The following is a 12849-nucleotide window of genomic DNA, read 5'->3' on the forward strand; positions in this document are numbered from 1 at the left end:
CAACTATAGTCCTAAATTCAGTCTGATTATGTTATTTTCTTCCAGTACAGAGTTGGCCCTTCCTGTTTGCAGATTTTGCATCTGCAGATTCGACCTGACTGCAGATAAAAAGTAATTTTAAAGTTCTAAAAACTTCCAAAAGCGAAATTTGAACTTTCCATCATGTGTCAGAAACTTTAAATGGCATAAATACTGTAATAGGTGTTATAAACAATCTATAGATGCTCTAAAGCAATCTCTAGGTCTCTAACTCTGGAATCTAATACCTGATGATCTGAGGTGGAGCTGATGTAATAATAATAATAGAAATAAAGTACACAATAAACATAATGCACTTGAATCATCTTAAAACCATCTGCCCCCTATCTGTGGGAAATCTGTCCTCCATGAAACTGGTCCCTAGTGCCAAAATGGTTGTGGACTCCTGCTTTAAAGTATGCTGCTGCTGCTCAGTCGCTTCAGTCGTGTCCGACTCTGTGCGACCCCATAGACAGCAGCCCACCAGGCCCCATCTTTATATTATGGGCATGCGAAGGTTATATGTAAATACTATGTCATTGTATATGATACCTGAGCATCCTTAGATTTTGTTATCTACAGAAGGTGCTGAAATTAATCCACAGAGGATACCAAGGGACAACTGTACATGCCTCATATTACATTTTCACATGTATTCTCAGTTTTCTGCAAATGTAACTGGACAGAGTTGTGCAATTATTTGCCATGTGTAGCTTTCCTCCTGAAATAGACAAGCTTGCAACTCTAGGGTTTCCTGAGGTCTGACTCTAGAAAAAGATCTGTAACCCGTGTAGGGGACACCAGCTGTGTCAAAAATCATTATTTTGATTGGAAAACTCAATATTTTTATGACATATTCCCCACTCTTAAAAATATCTATAGTTCAAATCAAAATCTCAACAATTACTTCTAGAGACTGGCAAGCAGGTCATATTTACATACAAATACGAATTACCACAGGTATACATACCTGTGGCGGATTCGTTTTGATGTTTGGCAAAACTAATACAGTGTTTCAGGTTTAAAAATAAAATAAAATTAAAAAAAAAAAGAAATACCCTAATTAAAAAAAAAAATACGAATTACCTAGAATAGCCACAAAAAAATCTTGAAAAGGAAAGAAAAATGGAAAATGAAGATTTACATTACCAGTATCATTCAGGGTTCAACTCTAGGATTATCATGGCAGACAATAAAAGTTAGGTTTGGAGCTTCCCTAGTTCCTGTCTGATGAGACTATATAGTCTTTGCTGAAAAATCAGAGGCTAGTCATACCTAAGGTGAGGGCTATAGACTGAATGTTTGTGTCCCTGCAAAATTCATAGGGTGATGGTATAAGGAGGTGAGGTTTTTGGGAGTCATAGGGATGGAACCCTCCTGAATGGGATTAGCACCCTTAATTTTTTTTAAAAAATACCTCTTTCCCTTCCATTCTGTGAGGACAATAAGGATGCTCTTAGCAGACACCAAATCAAGGCTGGTGCCTTGATCTTGGATTTCCCAACCTCCAGAACTGTGAGAAAAATGACTTAAGTCATTCATTCTATAGCAGCCCCAAAAGAGTAAGACAATAAGGAAATATCAGTAATTTTCAGCAGTATGTTGTCATTTAAGTGGAGCTTTCCAGTGAAAGCTGGCATCAGCTGCCAGCAGTGTGAATGAGTTGCAGTAGATAAAATTATTATTGTGTATTTTGTGTTTTGTGTGCCAAGTTAAATTCATTTAAAAATATTTTGGAACATATACTTAGAAACGTGATTGATTTGTTTTTATTTTTTACCATGACTATCATTTTCTTTCTTTTTTTTTTGTTTAGTTATTTTGTTATATTGTTCATTCCTTTGGGTGTTCTATATAAATCATCAGGTTTTTTCCCTTTTGGTCTTTATGCCATTCATTTTATTTCCCCCTAAATTGCTAAGCACAATATTGAATAGAAATAGTGATAAAGAGCATTCTTGTTTATCCCCGACTTTAGTGAAAGCATTCAAGCCCTCATCAACAAATGTAAAGTTAAGTGTTGGGTTTTCCAAGATGTTGTTACGCAGATTGAGAAATATTCTTTATGCTCCCTGTTTGCTAAGACACAGGGATCTTTTTTAACTTTTTATTTTGCATTGGGGTATAGGCAATCACAATGTACATCACAATGTTGTGATAGCAGGTGAACAGTGAGGGGACTCAGCCATACATATACATGTATCCATTTTTCCCCCAAAACCTCCTTCCCATCCAGGCTGTCACAGAACACTGAGCAGTTCACTGTGCTTTACAATAGGTCCTTGTTAGTTATCCATTTAAAATATAGCAGCGTGTACATGCTCATCTCAAACTCCCTAACTATCTCTTCCCGTATCCTTCCCACAACAGCCATAAACTTGTTGTCAAAGCTTGTGAGTCTCTTTCTGTTTTTGTATGATTTCTTTTTAGATTCTACATATAAGGGATGTCATATGATATTTCTCCTCCTCTGTCTGACTTGCTTCACTCAACATGACACTCTCTGTGCCCATTCATGTTGCTGCAAATGGCATTATTTCGTTCTTGTTTTATAGTTGAGTAATATTCCATTGTGTATATGCACCACGTCTTCTTTATCCATTCCTCTGTCAATGGACATTTAGGTTGCTTCCATGTCTTGGCTACTATAAACAGAAAACACTGGGCTCTTGCTTGAATGGATATTAAAATTTCCCAAATGTGTTTTCCACATCTTGGGAAATGGTTATATGATTATCTCTTTTGTTCTGTTAATATCATAAATTCTATTAACTTTTAGAATGTGAAACTTATATTTAGAACTTGTATTTCAGAAATTAATACCACTGATTTATGATATATTATTTTGTGCATTGCTAGAATTGACTTGTTAAAATATTATTGAGAATTTTTATGTCTTTTTCATGAAATATGTTTGTCAAGTTTTGACATCAGATTTATACTGGTCTTCTAAATCAGGTTGTGCAATATTATTTTCTCAACAAGTTTTTTTTTTTTTAAATATAATTGGCAGTCATTCTTCCTTATATGTTTGATTTCTCCAGAGAAGCCATCTGGATCAACAATTTTCTGGATAATAAGGAATTTTGATTTATTTTAAATTTAATTATTTTTATAATTATGGAATATTCTAAATTAACATTTCTCTGTGTCTGTTGTAGGTTTTATATTTCAGGACTAAAGTCTATTTCACTTATGTTGTTAGATTTACTTTGATACAAAACTGTTCATAACATTAACTTATTGTGTTTCTTGTGACTAAAGTATATGTATTGATGTTTCCACTATTTTTCATTTGAGCTACTGGTTGCTTAGCAATGTGTTTTTAATTTCTATATATCTATGAATCTCCCAAACTTCCCTTGTTACTGATTTGTAATTTAATTATATTGTGGTCATAATATATACTTTGAAATTATCATTTCTTTAAAACGTATTAGAGTTGTTTTATGGCCAAAATATAGTTTGTATTGGATAATGTTCAACGTGCACTTCAGAGAATGTGTATTTGCTGTTGTGGATGGAGTGTTCTACAAGCGACTGTTGATATACTTTGTTAACAGTGAGTTTTAAGTCTTTCTATTTCCTTATTGATCTCCTGCCTCATTGTCTTATCCATTACTGGAAGGAGGGTGTTAAGGTCCGCAACTAGTATTCTTGAATAGTCTGTTTAATTGTTCAAATCTGCCAGTTTTTGTATCCTTCATCTTGGGACTCTTGTTTGAAATTGTTATATCTTCTGAATTGAAACTTTTATCATTATAAAATCCCTCCTTTGTCTCTAGAAAAGCTTTTAATTTAATTATCCATTCTGTTTGATATTAGATTGGCTATCTTTTGTTTGTAGATTGTATTTTATATCTTTTGACATCTTTTTGCTAAAAATATATTAATGTGTTTGCATCTAAACATTCTCTTTTAGACAACATAGTCACATTTTTATACATTTTGCTCATATCCATATTTTAAGTGTTTAATCCATTTATATATTATGTAATTATTTCCAAGTTATGATTTATGTTTTTTCCTATTTGATTGCTATCATGTCTCAGGTAATTTTTTTCCATTATTTGCCCATTATTGCCCTTTTTTTGTTAAATATATTCTACTGCACCATTTAAAAATCCTTCTTATTTCTTTATTTTTTTTCTACTTAACATCTTAACAGTTGTCCTAGGATTACAACTAACTTCTTAATTTATAACAATTTAGCTTTATTTAATATCAAATTACTATTAATAGCACACAGAAGGTGCTACCATGTGTCTCCATTCATTGTCTCATGTATGTGAGATCACTGACACATAAATTACAACTTTCTTTGTTATAGATACACTAATCCTGAACTTAGTTATTTGTGTGTGTTTTTAATAAAAATCAGATAGGAAAAAGTAATAAGCAAAAAATTTGTATACTGTTTTTTATAATTACCTGTGTAATTATCATTATTGATGCTCTTCATATCTTTATATGAATATGAGCTACTTGTAGGGTTCTTTTATTTTAGCTGAAAGATTATCTTAAGTGTTTCTTGTAGGGAAGGTCAGCTAGTGACAACTCTCACTTTTTTTAAATCTGCTGCTGCTGATGCTAAGTCGCTTCAGTCGTGTCCGACTCTGTGCGACCCCATAGACAGCAGCCCACCAGGCACCCCCATCCCTGGGATTCTCCAGGCAAGAACACTGGAGTGGGTTGCCATTGCCTTCTCCAATGCATGAAAGTGAAAAGTGAAAGTGAAGTCGCTCAGTCGCGTCTGACTCTTAGTGACCCCATGGACTGCAGCCTACCAGGCTCCTCCACCCATGGGATTTTCCAGGCAAGAGGACTGGAGTGGGGTGCCATTTTTAAATCTAGGAAGGTCTTAATTTCTCCCTAATTTTTGAAGGATAGTTTTGTGGCAATAGAATTTTTGGTTGATAATATTTTTCTTCAAATTCCTTCAGTGTGTCATCTCTGAATTTTGTGATTTCTGAATAGAAATGAACTATTAACACTATTAAATATTATATATAATATCTCTCTTCTTTTTGGCTGGTTTCAGATTCTCAATATTTTTTCAATAGTTTGATTTTGGTATACCTAGGTGTGAATTGCTTTGGGTTTATTCTACTTGTCCTTAATAGAGCCTCTTGAATGTGCAGACTGTTTTGTTCAAATTTAGAAAACTTTAGCCATTAATTGCATGAATATTGCTTCTGTTTCTCTCTCTCCTCTCCTTTCAGTACTTTCATTATGTGTATGATGGTGGGAGTATAAGAAATCCCCTTTGTTAAAAAATAGTTGGTTCTGAAAACAAGTATTATATTATTCTGGCCATTAAACAAATCTGCCCTCTTCCCCAGAAAAAGAAGAAGTATATGTCTTCCAAGACGATTTGATATACAATAATCCTTGATTTGGTAGTTCACAGCAAAAGCTTGTAGACACAAGACATGTAGAAATGTTATGGAGAGATCTCCACATATATTCTTTTGGAGAAGATCCCTTTTCTTCCTGTTTGCATAAGAAATAACAGTAACTTAGGTAACCTTGAGGCTTCCCTGGTGGCTCAGATGGTAAAGAATTTGCCTGAAATGAAGGCGACCTGGGTTCAATCCCTGGGTGGGGAACATCCCCTGGAGAAGAGAATGGCTACCCACCTCAGTATTCTTGTCTGGAGAATTACATGGACAGAGGAACCTGCTGGGCTACAGTCCATGAGGTAGTCCACAAACTTTCGCTTCACGAGGTAACCCTAATTTTGCTGCTCACATGTGTGTTAAGTTGCTTCAGTCCTGTCTGACTCTTTGTGACCCTATGGACTGTAGCCTGCCAGGCTCCTGTGTCCATGGGATTCTCTAGGCAAGAATATTAGAGTGAGTTGTCATGTCCTTCTCCAAGGGATCCTCCCAGCCTAGGGATTGAACCCACATCTCTTGAGTCTTCTGCATTGGCAGGTGGGTTCTTTACCACTCGTGACACTCACAGCACCTACATATGAAAATAAGAAGTAGGGAAGTTTAACCCTTTTATTTATATTTCAGGTGTAGAAACTTAGATTTGTAATACTCCATTCAATGGAACCACTCATAATTTTCTGTAATCATGCATTTTTTTCCTCTTTCTACCTAGATTCTATTATTATCTCATCACAGATTTACATAGGCAGTAATCTTACTGTGTTTCATGTAGTTCCTTGTAAAGTACAGTGTTATGCTCCTCTATATTTTATGTACAAAAACATTTATAACAGAACTTTATATATATGTATATATATAATATATATGTCATAAAAAGGGATTGACCCTTATTTTTACCATACATAAAAATTTTAATTTTTAAAAATTATTTATTTTAATTGGAGGGTAATTACTTTACAATATTTTAGTGGGTTTTGCCATACATTAACATGAATCAGCCATGGGTGTATATGTGTCCCTCCATCCCTAAACACCCTCCCACCTCCTTCCCCATCCCATCTCTCAGGGTCATCCCAATGCACCAGCCCTGAGCACCCTTTCTCATGCATCAAACCTGGACTGACGATCTATTTCACATATGGTAATATATATGTTTCAATGCTACTCTCTCAAATCATCCCACCCTCACTTTCTCCCACAGAGTCCAAAAGTCTGTTCTTTATCTCTGTGTCTCTTTTACTGTCTCGTATATAGGGTCATCATTACCATCTTTCTAAATTCCATATATATGTGTTAATATACTGTATTGGTGTTTTTCTTTCTGACTTACTTCACTCTGTATAATAGGCTCCAGTTTCATCCACCTCATTAGAACTGATTCAAATGTGTTCTTTTATATAGCTGAGTAATATTCCATTGTGTATCTGTGCCACAGCTTTCTTATCCATTCATCTGCTGATGAACATCTAGGTTGCTTCCATGTCCTGGCTATTGTAAACAGTGCTGTGATGAACATTGAGGTACATGTGTCTATTTAAATTCTGGTTTCCTCAGTATGTATGCCCAGCAGTGGGATTGCTGGGTCATATGGCAGTTCTATTTCCAGTTTTTTAAGGAATCTCCACACTGTTCTCTATAGTGGCTGTACTAGTTTGCATTCCCACCAACAGTGTAAGAGGGTTCCCTTTTCTCCACACTCTCTCCAGCATTTATTGTTTGTAGACTTTTTGTTGATGGCCATTCTGACTGGCATGAGATAGTACCTCATTGTGGTTTTTTATTTGCATTTCTCTAAACTCCAATACTTTGGCCACTTGATGTGAAGAGCTGACTCATTGGAAAAGACCCTGATGATGGGAAAGATTGAGGGCAGGAGGAGAAGAGGATGACAGAGGATGAGATGGTTGGATGGCATCATCAACTCGATGGACATGGGTTTGGGTGGACTCCGGAAGTTGGTGATGGAAAGGGAGGCCTGGGGCAAAGAGTTGGACATGACTGACCAACTGAACTGAAACTGATGATGAGTGATGTTGAGCATCTTTTCATGCGTTTGTTAGCCATCTGTATGTCTTCTTTGGAGAAATGTCTGTTTAGTTCTTTGGCCCATTTTTTGATTGGGTCATTTATATTTCTGGTATTGAGCTGCATGAGCTGCTTGTATATTTTTGAGATTAATTCTCAAATACAGCATATATAAGCATATATCATCAAAAAGATATTTTATCTTCAGTTAAATGATTTTACAACTTGCATCTCCAACTTCATATTGTTTTGTAACCTTTGATCTATTTTCTCTTAAGTGGAATTTAGTATGTGATTCCCACTCAAATGATTGTCACCGTCCATTTTTATGGCAGGACACATAATTGGATCTCCTATAAGTTGATACTTTGCTGACAGATAAGTCTCATATTTTGGTTTATAAGTGACCCAATGGTATGTGATACATATGATCTCTGAGAGCACAGCATCAAAGGCTGAAGACACAGAAAGAAGCAAAAGCAGCCTTATTGAGAAAGTAGATATTCTACATAGTTGCAGCCTGGGTTGAGGGTATGTGCCAAATGATGATGAATGAGTAGAACGGCATCACTTGAAAAGGAAGTCTTCTGATTTAATTAGGGTTGCTCTTGAAACAGTCTAGGATAATAATTTGTGTTGTTGTTGTTTAGTCACTAATCTCTTGTTACCTCATGGACTGTAGACTGCCAGGCTCCTCCGTCCATGGGATTTCCAGGCAAGAATACTGGAGTGGGTTGCCATTTTCTTCTCCAGGGGATCTTCCCAACCCAGGGATGAAACCTGCATCTTCTGCATTGGCAGGTGGATTCTTTACCACTGAGGCACCAGGGAAGACCAATAATTTGTGTACAAGAACTTTATTTAAGATGTGATCCAAGGAAGCATGAAAAGGGAAGTGAGGAGGGGAAATAAACTAATAAAAGGTGTATTAACCAGCAGGGTACCATATGGGAACCTGAAGCTCAATGGCTGGGAATCAATTGTTAGCATGCCTCAGAGAGGTGACCCCTGAGAAGTAAGGAAGGTGGTGAGTGGCTTCTCCTGGCATTTATAACTTGCCCTGTGCACAGACCACTTTGCCACTGTGGTCAGAGAAAGGCCTTTGGTGGTAGACATAGGTGCTCGGCTTTAGAAGCCATTAGAAGGTATGGAAATTTTTGAGTATTGAGGGAATTAGCATTACATCAGTACATCTCAATGGATATGAGAGTCACCCTGAGGCTTATCTATTGGCTAGTAATTCAATAAATAATAATAGTGGTATAATATGGTCATGACTGAGTGATGACTAAACAAAACAGCAATAAATAATATAGTCACAGTAGTGGTAAAAGTAACAATGACCATTTAGAGGTAGATGCACTAAAAGTAAAGCAGAAAAATAATTAGTTGGATAAAATGCATACAGCAAAATTTCACATAAAATCATAAGGTTTTGAAATATGTCCCAGTGTGAGGAATTTGGATAGGATCCTTCATATCATGAAATATAATTGAGTTATTCTTGTGTTGTGAGCCATAATAAATCTTAATTGAGGAGAACAATCTGTCAGTCATAAGAACAAGAGTCTGGAGAAACGTGCAATAACCCTGCAAGAGATTAGTGGGTTAGTCAAACATTTTAAAGGTGAGAAGACAGAAATGTTGTAAATACCTTGGAAGATTTTTATTGAAGGGAAAAAATAAACAGATAAAGAAAACATCAATGAGGAAAATCAAAGAAAGGCTTTATTATGGAAAATGATGACAGAGATTATGGTGTCCTGACAGGTACAAAGTTGGGAAGATTTTATGAATAAAGATTTGTTTGAGAAGAATCAGTCTAAATGAATCGTCACCCAAAGCTATTATTTTCCAGACACAACTAGATATTGATATCTCTAGAATGTGTAAAACCACCCTGATCATGAAAAACTTATTCTTTTTTAAAAAGTTATTTATTTTCAATTGGAGAATAATTGCTTTATAGTGTTGTGTTGGTTTCTGCCATACATCAACATAAATCAGCCATAGATATACATATGTCCATTCCCTCTTGAACCTCCATCCCACCTCCCAGCCCTCTAGGTTGTCACAGAGCACCAGGCTGAGCTCCCAGTGTCACACAGTAAATTCCCACTGGCTATTTTACATATGATAATGTGTATGTTTTGATGCTATTCTCTCAATTTGTCCCACTCTCTCCTTCCCCTGCTGAGTCCACAAGTCTGTTCTCCATGTCTACATCTCTATTGCTGCCCTGCAAATAGGTTCATCAGTTCTATTTTTCTAGATTCCATATATTGCATTAATATATGATATTTGTTTTTCTGACTGCACTCTGTGTAACAGGCTCTAGGTTCATCCACCTCACTAGAATGAACTCATATTCTTTCACTTTTATGGCTGAATAATATTTCATTGTATATATGTACCATAACTTCTTGATCCATTCCTCTGTCAATGGACATCTAGGTTACTTCCTCATCCTGGCTATTGTAAATATGGTTTCAATGAACTTTGGGCTACATGTGCCTTTTAGAGTAGTTTTCTCAGGGTATATGCCCAGTAGTGGGATTGCTGGATCATATGGTAGTTTTATTCCTAGTTTTTAAAGAAATCTCTATACTGTCCTCCATAGTGGTTGTATCAATTTACATTCCCACCAACAGTGCAAAAGGGTTCCATTTTCTCCACATCCTCTCTAGCATTTATCGTTTGTAGATTTTTTGATGGCCATTCTGACTGGTGTGAGGTGACACCTCACACCAGTCACCTCCACTGTAGAAAAACTTAGATTCTTTTTAGAAAGGGGTGTGTGTGTGTGTGTGTGTGTGTATTAGCATTTTTCCACATAACAGGATAATTATAACAAAAAAAAAGTAAGAACTGAGCCTGGTGGCTCAGTTGGTAAAGAATCTGCCTGCAATTCAGGAGAACTGCTTTGTTCTCTGGTTTGTTCCCTGGGTCAGGAAGATCCCCTGGAGGAGGGTGTGACAACCCACTCCAGTAGTCTTGCCTGGAGAATCTCCATGGACAGAGCAGCCTGGTGGGTTACAGTCCAGGGGGTTGCAAAGAGTCGGACATGACTGAGCACAGCACAGAAGAACAGAGAAGAGCAAACATCCAAGCTGGAGGTTCTCAGAATAATTTGAACATTTGTACAATGACATATAAACTTTTATTATTTCAGATTGTTTGTCCAACTCAATTGATTTCTTCTAGATTTGACCGGAAACCTGTTTTGATGACTTCTCTGTTCATGGCATTACTGGGTACCTGCTCAATTTTTGCTCCAGCCTTTCCAATTTCCTGTACAATTAGATTTGTTTGGGCATCATCATTGGCAGCAGTATACAGCAATTCTCTTGTACTTCGTAAGTTTGATTTAGTTCTTCTCACCTGGTTTTGTCAGGTTTTTAACACACTGTTTATATGATTAGCTCTTGATACTTCTCAGTTACAGAATGGGTTCCAACCAGTGCCAGACCTATCATCATGACAACGAGGGCTCTGCTTCCGACCACTGGGCAGGGGGTACTGGCTGGGCTGGCCTGCGTCTTCCGGGATTGATACATGCTACGGTGGTTCATGTCTGTGCCTTACTTCATCTTTTTTCTGTTCCTCTGGTATGTGGAGTTTTCTGGCTTGCTTTCCTTGTGATGGTTGGGCACTGAAACTTTCAATAAATGTGTATTGCTGGTCACTCACATCTTAATGAAATAAGAAAAATGTGCAGAAAAGGGCTTAATGGATGAATTTCCAAAGTTTAAGGAATATTATAAATTAAATGTGAAGCTTATTAATTTAAGCAATTTAACACAGAATTTTGCTTGGATTCACACATACATACAAACATTGCTATCACTGTCAAAGAAATAATTAATAGGAAGTACATTTGTTACAGAAAAACAAAAGTTGAGTTAGTTGACTAATGACCATATTGTGGAGAAAAAAGGTTGCGAGAGACATGATAGAACTTCATTAGGGTTGAGACAGCCTGGCTGGCAAGCTGCAGTCCATGGGGTCACAAAAGGGTTGGACATGACTTAGCAACTAAACAACAACAGAAGGAATCTTTACCACATGAAACTGTCAATAGTTTCTGAAAGTGTCTTTCTGTGTTTTTTTTTTCTAATTTAGCATCGGTCATGTCTTTTTCTTAAAAACTAAAAAAGTCCAGAAATCAAATGTTGTTTTCACATTAAATAAATGAAAAATAAAACATCAAAAAAAGATTTTAATACCATATCTAAAGTTAAGTGTTGAGGGCAGAAAATGACCCAAGTTACTTCCTGAATCATCTCTTCCTAACTGGAGAAGCCATAGTGTTCTAGAGGATTCCTGCCATCATTAAATGGAATCAAAGTATCTCTGAATTCTCATTCTGTTTTGGATTAACCTATTCCATTTCAATGTTTCTGCCTCTCTTTATAAAGGTGGTGATCTGAATCTGTTTGTTGGCTGATTGTATCTGGCAAGTTGGATAAAGCATTCAAGAAAATGAAGAAAGTAGCCAGTTAAATGGAAGAAAAGATGGTATGGAAAATCTACACATTGCAAGGAAATAATAGTTATATCTTGAAGTTTCTTCCTTATCAAGGAAAAAATTCAATACAAATAAATTATACCACCACAATGAAAGCAAAAACCCACAAACACCACTAAGAGTAGAAACTCAACTGAAGGAAAAGTCCTGGTAATCATTTTTGACCATGAATTGATGACTGAATAACTGTGGTTACAAAGCTATGAATGAATAATATGATTCCATGTAATAGCCTATATTTTAATCTAACAATGAATACATTAAAAGTACAGTGTAGCTCAAATGTGTTACACCACATAAAATCTCCACAATAGGGATTATGTTGTTTCTTTTACATTACAATTGATCTTGGCGTCATCACATAAAACTGAAGAAGGCCATGGTTTTCTTCTCCCAGTAGTACTGATGTATATGGTAATTTCTAAAAATTTGGGGGGAAATGAATAGATTACAACTGAATCAATGAGCTAAGCTTGGAAGTATTCCTAATTCATAAAGAAATGGCCCTGGAGTATAAAGGTTGTGCCAAGTACTAAATAGAAAAACTATTACTAATTCTGCTCAAACACACACATGTATGAAACAATATAAAACACAGTGATATAATGAAAGTATAAACAAAGAGCCATGAAAGTATATAGAAAATGATTCTTTTTGAGAAGTTTAAGAAATTTTGTATTGAATATGGTTTAATTTCTTAACCTTGTTTAGTGTCCCCCTTCTTGTAAAGTGGAAATAATATTAATAATTGTCTAACTTTGACACAAGATTTGTACACAACTCAAGTGAGATGAATAGTTGAAAATACTTCACAATATATAAATAAAAACATATTTTTAGGTATAAAACTTTAGTAAATACACACACACACACACATAT

General features: G+C 35.9%; 1 long non-coding RNA gene across 3 annotated transcripts in view; it reads left to right on the forward strand.

Moving 5' to 3' along the window:
* Positions 1-12849, forward strand: part of LOC123329391 — a 39940-nt gene that overhangs the window by 23583 nt on the left and 3508 nt on the right. Inside the window, exons 3-5 of one of the 3 annotated variants that reach the window (XR_006544773.1) lie at positions 10647-10798; positions 10882-11050; positions 11861-11960. This is a non-coding gene — a long non-coding RNA (uncharacterized LOC123329391). The remainder of the gene's footprint in view (positions 1-10646; positions 10799-10881; positions 11051-11860; positions 11961-12849) is intronic. The other 2 variants (XR_006544774.1, XR_006544775.1) reach the window with 2 other exon arrangements.

Source organism: Bubalus bubalis, chromosome 15, assembly GCF_019923935.1.
Source record: "Bubalus bubalis isolate 160015118507 breed Murrah chromosome 15, NDDB_SH_1, whole genome shotgun sequence".
Lineage (NCBI taxonomy): Eukaryota > Metazoa > Chordata > Mammalia > Artiodactyla > Bovidae > Bubalus > Bubalus bubalis.